Genomic DNA, 11,366 nt, shown 5'->3' on the forward strand with positions numbered 1-11,366 from the left:
TGTGTGTGTGTGTGTGTGGGAGAGAGAGAAAGAGAGAGGATGGGAAGTGCAGTGTAACAGACAGAGGAGCTAACATACAAACTCTCCTGGAGGAGGACTCTATGTGGATGGGAATCAGCGACAGTGCAGCCCAGAGACTGGACCGGAACCGCACAGCCTGGTGGGAACATGTGCTGACCTCCAAGCTCCACTGGAATAAGTTATATATGGGAGTTTCCTGCTTTTCCTGTGGCACTATGGGGCTGTAAAGTTTAATTTGTTGCTTGGAGACTCACTATCTGGTCATTATCTTCTCCATTTTAGGGCACGTTGCCATATATATGTTCACAAAACAGCTAATTCAGCGACTCATTATGTGGGTAGTTTCTCCTATATTCCACTAATGGTGTAACCCACTCATTAAATCCCCTCCTCCAGGAGTTCACACCTGCCGGCTTCCCTGATGCAGCAGGAAGAAGTTGCTAAACTTTTGGTAAAGATGGTGGAGTCGTCTGTGGCGATGGGAAAGTGGGCTGAAACGGGGCCGGAGGTTATTTCTACATTTACCTCCTGCTTCTCACCCTGAGGAGCGGCAGTTTGTTTCTTTGACAGGTCCAAAGTGTAAAAGATGGATTGCAGAGAGCTCAGCTTCTCCTCAAAAGGTCAGGAGCGGGAGACTCATTAACACCTGGATTTAAAACCTAAAGTTGTCTTAGTGCTGCTCACACAGCTGTCGCCTGGGATGTTGATGATTCTCCATTAAATTCTTGACTCAAAATCTTTTTCTGAGAAGTTAAAATAAAAAAAGGAGACAAAAACATCAAGTCACCACCTCGCCTCCTGATTGGGAATCATGTCTCGACTACCTGTGTTGAATACAAGAAAGTTAGATTAGGAGGAAGAGAAAATCCTGACATCTCATTTTTTCTGAATGTAAAAGGAGAAACTTGGTGGAGGAAAAGTAGAAAGTCTCTTTAGTAGAACTCAAGTAAAGTAACAGAACCTCTAAAGTAAACGCAGTATTTCAATGCACTTAAATAAATAAACTCAGGGAACTGCAACTTCTAAAATACAGTTATACTCTATAAGAGCATCTCCAGATTTTCCAAATGGACCCCCACCTGAGCTCAGAATACATCAGACGTACTATAAAGGTGCACAGTATGTGTACTATATAGTAAGCTAACCCAGTTTGCAGTGGCATCAGTCATGAGAGGACAGAGCGGGACTTTCAGCCACACAAAGGACCAAACCCAGAGACAGAGCTGCCAGTGACAGTGTGACCCAGTTCACAACTCCACTGACTTAAAAACAGACTTTCTTTCAAAGACAGAAACTGCTTCAGAAGTTTCTTTTATATCTTTTCATTGAAGCAGTAGCTTGAAGAAGAAGAAGTGGCTCCCAAAGGGGAGTCTGGGGCCCCCCAGGGGGCCACGATACGGTTCTGCAGGGTCCGCTGCATAACGCACAGAGATTTCATGTCAGTATTTTCTCATTAACTGGGAAATTATCTGCAGAATGATATAATGTGTCGGAACGTCTTTTCCCTCCGCACCTCAGTGAGTCTGTAGAGAGTCATGAATTTACATCATTCCAGACTCTCCAGATCCTGTCAGACTGGTTCCCCGGGCCAATTTAATCTGATGATCGCTCCCTGGTGTTGGATTAGGAGAAAACACCTGTGAGGAAAGATATTCAAAGATATGACCTAAACCTGTCCCATATATATTGAACAACACGACCGAAAATCTATATCTTAATACATTTTCCTCAATACTGATAAAAGTAACAAGAACTACTTTTTGGTCTGTAGTGTAGGTCTGTCAGTCGGTCCAATATCTCCACAACTGCCATGAGATTTTGTACAAAGATTCATGTTCCCCAGAGGACGAATCTTAGTGACTATATTTAATATTATTTGTGGTTTTGTCTCATCAATTATTGGATGGATCGTGATGAAATTAGGTTCAGACATTCATGTTCCCCTCAGTGTGAATTCTGAAAACACTTTGGTTTCTGACCAAATATCTGCAAAACTAATGACACTCCCATCAACTTCTGCTTTGTCCTTTTTTTGTTAATTAGCAAATATTAGCATGCTACATTCATATGGTGAATATGGTAAAAAAAGAAAAACATTAGCTTTTAGCTCAAAGCACCTTTTTGCCAATGTACAGCCTCACACAGATGCTAGCATGGCTGTGGACTAAGAGACATTATAGTGTATGATTGGCTTGTCGAACCTCTGGTTACAGGTTGTTTTAGCCATTGTCAGTTTATTTAGTGAAAATCAAAAACATTGTGTAAGTTTGAGCATCAGTAATTTGTTTTTGTCGACTTGGGAGCAGCAGAACAAACTAAACACAACACTGACATGCAGTATTATCATCTAGCAAAATGATATGTTAGCAAACAGTCGCCCATTTATACATTCAGCACAGAGCAACATTAGCATGGAGTTAAAACAGCTATTTGTAAGTTTTGCTGTAAACAGTTTCTAATGTCTCCAGGGGTGGAAACAAACATCAATGTAAACTCTTGTCTCTATCACGTCATTTCTTCTACTGAAGTTAGCATGCTAACTAGCTAGCCCTGGACCGTCTCGTCACTTTCCGATAGCGAGTCACTGCGGCATCTAGTCTGTCCTGAAGATGGAGCACTGCTCAGAGGACGTTCTATAACCTCTTGACTTGTAAACAAACAACAATGGCTGCAGCTCTTGTCAAGCGACGATCACCACCACCTGCTTTTGGCAAGAACCCATGTTCGGTGGCGACTCGTGTTGCCGCCCACCTGATGAGCGTTAAGTCTCTCAAACGTTCTGGTGAATAAAAAGGGAAACGCTAATTACAGATTCTAATATATATCTGTTTTTGCGTATAAGCATGATTCTCTGACTTTCCTCAGCAGCTGACACTGACCTGTCCTAGATCTCAGTAGTGAACTGCTGCTGGTTCAGGGACTCGGCAGGAGGATGTCGCTGCAGCGAGCGGCTCTCTGGGGGGACGGCGTCTACACGACCTGGTGGCTCTTCATTTCTGCAGGTTTTCTTTCTCCTGCCAGATGCTTTTCAGCCTCAAACCCAGACTTCATTATTGCCTCACACTTAGGAGCACGAGGAGAGTCTCTGAAGTATTTTGGTTTTTTTCTTTTTTGGAGGGGGTGGGGGTCACACAGTGCTGCACATCAACCCAGAGTCAGCACAAAAAAAACATGTTTTTAACTGCAGAAGTCAGTGATTTTCTAAGAAGGGCATACAATAGAGGAGACCTAATAGCGACCATCATTATTACACCTGCATATTAAACAGAGCCACAGTCAAAGAAGTCATTACTATTCAATGATATGACGGCTTAAAAACCCTCAGTAATGTTTTCTTTTAATTCGCTCCTCAGTCTAATGCATATTTACACTCAAATCTGAATTTTGCAGGAATAATGAGAAGAGGCAATTTACCCAACGAGAAATTCAAAACTGAGAGACTCGACAGCTGTACGGCTCAGTGCATTTAATCCAAATGTGACATGGCAGGTAAATGGAAGAGCCACTGTAAACCAGTTGAATGTGGAACGCTGTGGTTTTGTGCTTTGAAAGAATTCACCCCTGCATACATTCACTCGTTCAACATTACCCACAGGAACCGTGTGGCTGCAGGTAAGGATGAGATGATAAAACATGAGGCGTGACGTCCAGCTTGAACAACAGATCAGTGGATCTTATCACTGTCCAAGCATTCAACACCAAGGATTTAACAAATCCCTTTGTCGCAAAACAAACCTGTAAACATGTAAACAACACTTCAGTGTGTTCCCATCCACCTGCTTTTAAAAAGTCTTTTGTTTGTCTTGATGTCCCCGCCTCCGAGTGTTCACAGTAATGGATGAAACATTTTCTTTGTGCTACATATGGATGGAAACCTAACTTTTGTTTGCATGATGCGTTTAATTTATTCTTTCTGAATAAAAATCTTTTCTAAAATATAACACTGAGTCTAACGTCTCAACATTAACAGTGTTATTATCTATGTTGATATTTATCTGTATCTGCCAGAAAGACTGAGAGGAAATGACACCAAGTTAAAGTTATAAATGTAAATAATGTTATTATAAACCTCATAAGATTCGGGGTTTTGGGAAAACATTTGGGGCTGGGGCCCCATAAGCCCCCCCGCTCGCTCCGCCTATGTGTCCCAGGTGTGAATCAGTGTATGATTAACACCCAGCAGGGCTCAGAGTCCACAGCTGCAGACCCGGTTTAACAGGCTCCTCTTTGCTTTATAAGCAGTGATACGTTATGCAACAGCACGGCTGCACATGAATAAAAATGACTATATTTATGATGCTTACAGCTGTAATGGCATTCCCATACAGCAGAATTGAAGAATCAGTATCTCAGGCTGGCACTTACATTATCATGTCACACACTCTTCTTTGTAGCTACACTCTGAATTATGCAGCATTGTTCTTTTGCAACTTTAAACAGCTGTTACGGCTGTTGAGGAAAATCCTATAAAGCCAGAACTGTCGGAGCGGACGAGGTTCAGACTCTGAGCCCTGTGGCCTGGGGGAGCGGCATCGATGGCGTCTGCATTCAGCAGGGAACTTTTAATATCGAATCACTGGACCTGAGAGAGGAATTATATTCACCTTCCTCCCCGTATTAGCTTCCCTCTCACGCCCAGGCAGGAACATACATGGCTGGGTAAACTAACAGAGGACATTCATGAGAAACTCACATCCTGGCGGACATGAAATGATATCCGAATGAATGGATGATTCATATGAGGTGACAACATGATCGCCCTGTTTGCTGATTCCAGTGCAGGGATGAAGAATCAGGTGCATTTTAACGTGGTTGAGTTTCCTCTGGTCTGAAAAAGATTTAATTCAGGGTCCATCTTCTTGTGGGTCAGAGAGGGTGTGAGATCTCATCAAGGTAGAAACGCTGCTAATGAGAGATTCACCCCCGTGTCATTCAGTCAAACTCTAATTTGTAACGTTTCCAGATCATCTGATCATTTAACACTTACTGACTATTGACTTTGGATTTTTATCTTAAATTAAAACCTGTTTTTGCCTGGCAGCGTTGTAGGCTGCCTAGGCACTGCCGGTTGGTCTAACCCTTAGATCACAGTAAAATATCTTTTCAATACTGACCAGATTTTCATGAAATGTAGTAAGTATAATCACGGTCCCCAAACACAGTTTTGGCGACCTCTGACCTTTCTTGTAATGTCATCGACAGTTCAACATTCCCCCTTCATCAGAACGTTGTGTAATGACTCTAAAGGTAAAGGATCTCACCTTTCCTCTAGCACCTCTGATATAGTAAGTAGCTTGTGTAGATTGCTCTTACTCATGCTCCCCAGAGGATGATCGGACCAGAACTCTAAGCTAATACTCCAAAAGTAATGACTTTATTTCTGTTAAATTTGAATATTCATGGTTCCCAGAGGACACACCCTAAAAGGTGAACCCCTGACCTTTCCTTTAGTGCCACCATTGGGCTGAAATATTCCACTTTTATGCGGTAAACATGTTTTTCTTTTCACGCTCCTCAGAGGATAGACCTTAAAAAACTCCCTGAACTTTCCTCCAGATCAACTCTAAGTAACAAATGAGGAACTTTGTATTCAGATAAGTAATGGTAGGAACACTCCTGAGACTTCCAAGAGGATGTACCCTGAATGTTTTGGTGACCCACATGACCAGGATTTCCAGTTGTACAAAGGAAATGTCTAAAACATTGTCATGAGACTTTATTGAACAACAACAACAAAAACAAAACAGAAAATGCAAAACATACAGTATCAAACCTTCAGCTGTGTTTTCAGAAACAGAGCTGTGGTGATAAGTCTGTGTAAAGCCTCTGAAGACATATAGAAAGAGGACAAGGTGACAAGGACAACACTGTTTCCTCACATGCTAAAGATAGAGGTTTGTTCCTGATCTGACCCACTTGTTTTCTATCGGTACATCCTGGTATGTGGATGCCACGTCACATTAGATAAATCTGTTACACAGGTTTGGAAAACATCTTTGCCCTTTTCTTATCTGTTCAAGAATAAAAAATAATAAAATAAAATAAAAACACTTGAGAGAAGTTTTTGTAGTCCTTTTAACTCAAAGTAGCTCTGAATACTTTTATGTGTAACTTCACTGAAACGGTGCCAGTGAAGGTGACACTGAATATTAATTGGGGTGATACAGCATTTCCTGCCAAATTACTGTTAGACTCCTCTTTTTCTTTGTTGTTTTTTTCTGAGATATTCCTTTTGCTTTACACAGGAAATGTTTGGTTTGTTTGATCTCAATCACCACAAGAATGTTTTACTTGCACAGATAATATGACATGTCTGCCTTGGTGTCTCTTACTCTTGCACTTGATGCCTATTTCTACTGCAGGTTTTTTCCCTGTTGCAGATAACGTCTTATTAAATTTCCCTCTCGCAGCTTGACTTATAATTACTGTGGGCATGCACTGACCTAAATTGTAGCCCCCTTCTGAGCGGGACAGACTCTAACCGGGACATTGATCCTCCCCTGCTCAGTAGTTCTGTGGCCTTTGAATTATGAGTTCCCTGGTGGCTGGACAGGCTGGTTAGTTGTACTGTTTGTGCTGTGGTCTGCTCACTGAGCTGGATGTGTCCTCAGAAAGAAACTGAGCACAGAGATCCTGCAAAGAAACAAATAAACTGCACCCTGATGTAAAATGAGGGGAAAAGCATAATATGTGAAGCAACAATATAATGATTCAGGTCTTTTTAGAGGCGAGTGGAGCCAGAAATGTGTAGAGGAAAAGTAATAGGATCCTCACAATCTAAAAGGATTTATCCTGTCGGCAGTGAGAATGTGCTGAATACATTTCATGGCAATTTGTTTAATAGATTTAGAAATTTGTCATGTTTTCATGGACACTTTAACCAGAGTTGAAGGATTACTAAAATAATTAGGATTCATCATCTGGGAATCATGATCATCCACAGTACATTTAATGGAAAAGGCAGATCGCACAGCTCTGCAGAAAAATGATTTCCGACTTTCAGCACCGGTGCAGCGAGTGGAGTGATGGCCACCCTGTCTGGAATTATTTATTTATATACAACACATTTGTAACAACAAATACATTTGAAAGGAAACATAGTGTTGGCCAGATCACATTTCCTGCTATTATAATGATGATATGTTGTAGTAAACATATCCAACAGGGAACAATCTCATGGTCTTGGTTTAATATAGAAAAAGTTCACATCTTTAATCATAAAACAAAATGTGATTATCAACATTTATGATCCATGATCTTTGTTGCTGGTGCATAAATGTAACTCTTCATTCAATCATTCAGTGTTAGCTGTGAATATAATCCAGCCTCAGCGTAATAATATGTCTAATATTATAATATGTATGATATATAAACACAGTACGGAAGCAGTGAGGGCAAGTGAATTTATTTGTTCCATTTGTCAGTGTTTGTTGTTGTAATACTCATTTCAGCCACAAGAGGCTGTTAAAAAACATTTTTCACCGGCCAAACCTATGGAAGCCCTGAAGGCAAGTTTTTTAAAAATTTCTATTTATTTATTTCTATTGTTTTTGAGTCGTGCTTCCATATCTCCAGATGTAACATGCATGTCTCTTGTTAAATGGTGGCAACAGCACTCAGATCTTTTATTTAAGTGAAAGTAGAAATACCACAATGTAGAAATACTCTGTTACAAGTAAGTCCTAGTTTCAAAATTTATTGAAGTAAATGTACAAAAAGTACCAAATTCACTGATTGTGCAGAATGTTCGCTTACAGACTAAAGTATAATACATTATCGGGTATAACTATTGGTGCATTAATGTGTACATCACTTTAAAGTTGCAGCAGGTATACATTTTTATAATAATAGAGTTTTATCTTATAATAATAATAAATTGTAATTCATTTGTTGATTTATACTTTGTATTTTTAATATAAGAGTAGAAATATAAAGTACCAGAAGCACCAGAAGTAAATATACAGTTTCTTTCCGACACCCCAGCCCAACGCTTCGACAGCCTCTGCTCAGTAATAAGTCAGTGTGGTTAATCTTCTCCTTTTGTGTGACAGAAACATGCGTCTAATCATGGAGAAATCCTTGAGCAGGAGGTCACACGTCTGTCAGGAGAAACTTCAAAAACAAACTCATCTCTGGGTTCGTAGCCTCGAACGTTTTGAGCTGAGGAAGTACACCTGTGTTTTTGTTTTCTCCGCTGGCCCCGTTAAATTCCCCCGACACTGTATCGTCTGTATTCTGTTGCATTACGTTTAAATGTCTAATTTCACCTCTTTGCAATTGATAATAATGAGGTGGCAACTGCAGACGAGCTTAAGACTTAAACTGAAACTGAGGACTGTGTGTTAACGATGTGTTATTCAGAGGAAACACCATCAGTAAACATTTGCTTCCATTAAACTTATTATTAAACGTTGCCCTGAGGTATTTTATCCTTCACAGCTACTTTTTTATTGCCTGTTTTAACATTTTAAAATGTACTTTGACAAAGATGTGGACGGTGACAAAAACTGAAAGTTTCTTGTGAAAATCTCTTTTTTGCAAATAATAAAATGAAACTCTGGAGCTCAGCTGAGAGTTGATGGATTCACAACAGAAGAAATAGTGTTTATACTACAGTATTCAACACAGAGCGGGAAATCTGCGGGTCCTTAAAAGGTTTAGGAGCTGTATCCAAATTAAATCCTCTTAAAAGCTTGATGTACTGGGTTTATTCAAATCTTTTTACCTCACGTCAGTATTTTGCATTTTGTACTCAAGACTGTATTATGGAGAAAAAAAAGTCAATGTTTCACACTCAAATAGTGATTCAGGGAGAAGTTGAAGCATAAAAGTAAATGAAAATTGTATTTGTTTTTTCTTTCTTTTTCTGTATCTCACTGACACAAGAGGGTGTAGTAGATTATCAACCCCACGCCGTCGCCATCTTGAAAATCTACACCTTTCTGCAGCGGAGATAAAGGTAACAGATCCACCTGCCCTCTGATTGGACTCTGCCTTGTCATTGGACAGACGTTGTCCAATCAGATTCAGGCGTAAAAACAGGGTCAAAATTCATACTTGTAACTTCAAGTTCACAGCCTGTGTGGGAACTTTGAGCGCCAGGATTTACACACAGTTTTCAGCTGTGTGTCTGTATGCAGATGTTGACAAAAGCTTTTCTTCTATCAGTGTCTCTGTGTTCACTCAACACTGATTTCATTTGCTCACGGATTTTATTCAGAGCCTGTTTTCTTTTTACAAATGCAAATCAAATTTCTCATGCAGATTTATCTTACAGATTTACAAAGATTGATTTACAACAAAAAACTTTCCAAGCTTAAAATCTTTTTGACCCTTATTTGTTCCCGTATGTTTACGGGGTGTAGCCAACAAGAACCACAGCTCGGTGCCAGGAAATAAGTTCAGAAATGCTTGAAATTGCAAAATAATGTATTCAGCTGAGGAATATGCATACATTAAAGCAATGCTTGATCAGGAATAAATGTAAAGGTTATTAACATTAGCAGTGATAGCCCCTGTAGCTGAATAGACAAAACTACAGGGAGGGCACACGCTGCAAAAACCAGCACAGAAATAAACATTTAACGCCCAACATGTCACCAGAATGAAAAAGCAGATCTCTGCTTCCACTGTAACACGAGTGAAATCAACCTTCAGCTCCTGTCACAAACCTGCAGAACCTTTGATTTCACGAAATCAAACAGAATGAAGGATTTCCAGCCTCATTATAGATGCTGTGGTTTCCTCTCAGCCCTCCGCACAGAGATGATGCCACACTGAAGAGGAAATTCAAAGACCCCATACATGACAGAGAAATAAGACAACGTGTTTATCTGTTTGTGTTTACGAAGACCTTCTGCTCTGAGAATAAACATATATACTCTCTGTTTACTTCATGTAGATTTAGTGATTTTTCCAGTTTCCAATTTTTCAGTAAATTACATTGAATTAAACCTCGGAGAACCGAGGGCTCACACCACTCCACTTCAAATTAAGGTGCCACACCAAACAAAGCCGCCTCAGATACACCCGCTGGCTGCCACCAGGAAGGAGCAGCATTAGTGTTATTTATAAGGACGTTAAAACCCCTGAAATACTAATAATCGCTACTAAAAGCTAGTGGATAATAATTGTAGTTTGATTGAAACTGAAAGGATAATTAGAGTCGAAGAACATGAATAGAAAAGCTCAGGCTTATAAAAAGTCCACACAACCCAGGCAGCCATACAGTCGGTCTGTAGGCTGGCTAGGTTTATGTTTATAGCAAGACGGTGGAGATGGTATTTATATTGTGCTGCTACAAATCACCGGACATTCATATCAATCTGATGTACTTGAAAACTAATATTGTACAATTTGACACAGATTAAAAACCATATTTCTTTTTAAAGACAGATCTCATACAGTGTGAGATGCAATAAACCTGCAGGACTGATGTTATGGCACAATGTTTATGTTCTTTATAGTCATCACTAGTTATGAGCAACACATGAAGGGTATTTTTTGACAATTGTGTTCTTGCATGAAAAGTTAGAAACTTGTGTATATGTGTTGAATTCAATTTCTAAGTTTATTTAATAAATTCTTTCTAAATTGTAACTAATCTTTGTTATATAAAGGGGACAATACAAGCAACCTTGTGCTTGATCTAAAATATTTCCCTGAGTTTCATCTGAAAGCATATTTATATTCTTTTATATTTTTCTTATTTAAATCTTGCCACAAAATTCATCTTACTGGGTGGTGATAACATGGCTTGTAAAAATGTTTTAATTTAATTTTAAAAAGTTTCAGCTAAAAAAAAAAAAGAGAGAGAAAAAAATCTATAAAAAAATGAATTAATTAAAAATATCAACAGGTGATTTCGACCTTATCTGCATTTATCTTCTAACACATTTAACACACCTGCAGCAGAGCCATTTAAAACATGCACCTGTAAACTATGGAGGAAAAACAGGACTGACACCAACAGGTGGCGACCTGCCAGTTTACCTTGTTACCTGCTGACTGCCGCGGCTGCCTGTTGACAGGATGTTGACAGGATGTTGACAGGATGTTGACATTTAGAAGAGTAAAAATAAGTTAGAGTGAAGTTTAAACAGTTTTAACGGTCCTGAGTTTAACCGTCATCTTCTGGAAGTTTCTCCTCGCGTGGCGGCAAAGTGGTGAGTCAGTTTTCGTTTGAATTACGTCACTGGTTTAGTGTTAGAGGAGTTCTATTTACCCGCTGTCAGAAGTTTAAAATGGCGTCTCTCTCTCTCTGTGTGTAACGGTCGTTAGCTGAGGTTAGCTGAGGTTAGCTGAGGTTAGCTGAGGTTAGCTTCCAGTTCGACGGTTGGTTAAAG

The 11,366-nt window shown here is 39.7% G+C and overlaps 1 long non-coding RNA gene across 1 annotated transcript; it reads right to left on the reverse strand.

Moving 5' to 3' along the window:
- Window positions 1–9,432: 9,432 nt before the first annotated feature.
- On the reverse strand, window positions 9,433–11,099 carry LOC130160592 (uncharacterized). The gene is made up of 2 exons (XR_008826028.1): window positions 11,014–11,099; window positions 9,433–9,797 (listed from the first exon to the last, which is right to left on the reverse strand). It is a non-coding gene; the product is annotated as an uncharacterized LOC130160592 (long non-coding RNA).
- Window positions 11,100–11,366: the final 267 nt, after the last annotated feature.

Source organism: Seriola aureovittata, chromosome 19, assembly GCF_021018895.1.
Source record: "Seriola aureovittata isolate HTS-2021-v1 ecotype China chromosome 19, ASM2101889v1, whole genome shotgun sequence".
NCBI lineage: Eukaryota > Metazoa > Chordata > Actinopteri > Carangiformes > Carangidae > Seriola > Seriola aureovittata.